Below are 2,104 nucleotides of genomic sequence, written 5' to 3'. Positions count from 1 at the left end.
CAAACATCGACAGGCAAGGATCAAGCACCACAGGAATGCAAAAACATTGACACATCATGAAGCCTAAACCTTTATGAAATACTGGTCTGGTTTCTATTTTCTGGAAGCTGTACAATGTTCCCATTATACAGGGACTGGGTCCCTTCAAAGGACCCAGATCTGAATCACTATCTCCACCCTGTGCCCCAGCAAGGCACAGCAAATCTCTAAATCATCTCCCATCACTTCCCTGCCCCATTTGCCTAACTTTAGACCACCTTTGCTCCTCTCCTGGAAATCCAATACTGTCTTTTATGGTTTCTCTGTTTCTCTATGACAGACTCTCCCCTCCTTTCCCCCCTAGAATTTCAGAAAGACTTTATTAATCTGCCCAGAATATAAATTCATTTCCTACCAAAACCACATTTTCTCCTTTTCCCAAGTGACTCCGGGAAGGAGGAAGGTGCTCCTCTTCACAGCATTACTTGCAGCATGCACAGTATTCTTGCAAAGCCTTCTCAAAAGTCCAAGTCAGCTCTCCTAGACCCCTGCATGTTTCCAGGCCAAGACACAGAGGAATCTCTTTTATTCCTGAAAATAATATATGACAGTGACAACATCATGCTTTATCACTGGGAAGTCTGTCTGACAGCTACTCTCTGTTGCACTCAGTCTGGCTGGGATGGAGTTAATTTTCTTCATAGCAGGCTGTGTGGGGCTGTGGTTCAGATCTGGGAGAAGAACCATTTGCTCAATGTGGAGGCCTACTCTGCTTCGTATTCTTGTTCCCCACAGTGAACAGATTGAGGCTGCCAAAGAGGTTGGGAGGTGACACAGCCAGGCAGGCAGCCTGAACCCCCGAGTTTCTCCATGCTGTAGATCATGCACTGTGTTCAGTTTTGGGGCCCTCAGAAGGACACTGAGGTACTGAAATGGGTCCAGAGAAGGGCAATGAAGCGGGTGAAGGGTCTGGAGAACAGGTCTGGAGAAGAATGGCTGAAGGAACCAGGACTGTTTACTCTGGAGAAAAGGAAGCTGAGGGGAGACCTTCTCACTCTCTATGACTCCCTGAAAAGAGGTTGGAGCCTGGTGACTGTAGGTCTCTTCTCCCAAGTAATAAGTGATAGTAGGAGATGTCATGGCCTCAAGCTGCACCAGGGAAGGTTTAGGTCAAATACAAGCAACTTCTTTACTGAAAGAGTTCTCAAAGACTGGAACAGGCTCCCAGGGAGGTGGTTGAATCCCCATCTGTGCAGGTCTTGAAAAGAAGCAGAGATGTGGTGCTGAGCAACACAGTTTACCACCACTATTGGTAGAGTTAGAGAATGTTTGGACTCGGTGATCTGAAAGGTCTTTCCCAACCAAGACAACTCTGTCCTATGCTCCGCAGCAGAGCAGAGAGGTTGGAGTTTAGGGAAGTTAACCATCTTTTCCTCAGGAGCTGGCTGGGCATCGGTCTACCCACAGGAGGTGGAAAGCAATCACCTTGGCACCGTTTCTCCTTTCTCCTTCACCTCTTGGAACCACTTTGTATCACAACCTGCAAGTTTCCTTTCCTCTCCTGTTCCCCTGGGCTAGGGAGCATGTGGGACGCAACAGCAAGCGCCGATGCTGCCAGCGCGCTGCCCGGTGCGGTCACCCCACGGCCCATGCCCACCATCCACTCCGCTTCCTCCTCCTCCCGCCGCGCCTCGAGCTTTCGCTCCGCGGACGGACCCGCCCCGCCGGCACGTGCGGGCGGGCGCGCACACGCCGCACGCGCCGTCCGCTAGCTCGCGCTTGCGCTTACGTCTGCGCCGCTCCGCGCCTAACGGTACTGCTGCGCTTGGCCCCGCCGGGCGGCTCCGGGGGGTCGGACCCGCGACGCTGCCCCCACCCGCCCCTCGGGACCCGCGGGCCGGCCATGCGCCTGCGCGGGCGGAAGGGGCGTTGGGGGGAGGGAAAGGGGGCTGCGGCCCCTCACGGCGGGGGGGTGTGGGGGGGGTGCGTGACCCCCTCCCCCCCCCCGCCGTGTGGCGGCCGGGGCGGGGCGAGGCGGGCGGCGCGTGACGCGCCCCAGCTGTCGGTCGCGCCCGCCCCGCCGGCCCCCCCCGCCGCCTGCCCGCCCCCCGAGCTCCGCGCTCCC

Source organism: Melanerpes formicivorus, unplaced genomic scaffold, assembly GCF_026170545.1.
Source record: "Melanerpes formicivorus ecotype bairdi unplaced genomic scaffold, bMelFor1.0.p_v2 SCAF_40, whole genome shotgun sequence".
Classification (NCBI taxonomy): domain Eukaryota; kingdom Metazoa; phylum Chordata; class Aves; order Piciformes; family Picidae; genus Melanerpes; species Melanerpes formicivorus.
The sequence above is the reverse complement of the archived record's forward strand: the minus strand, read 5'-3'. Positions refer to the sequence as shown.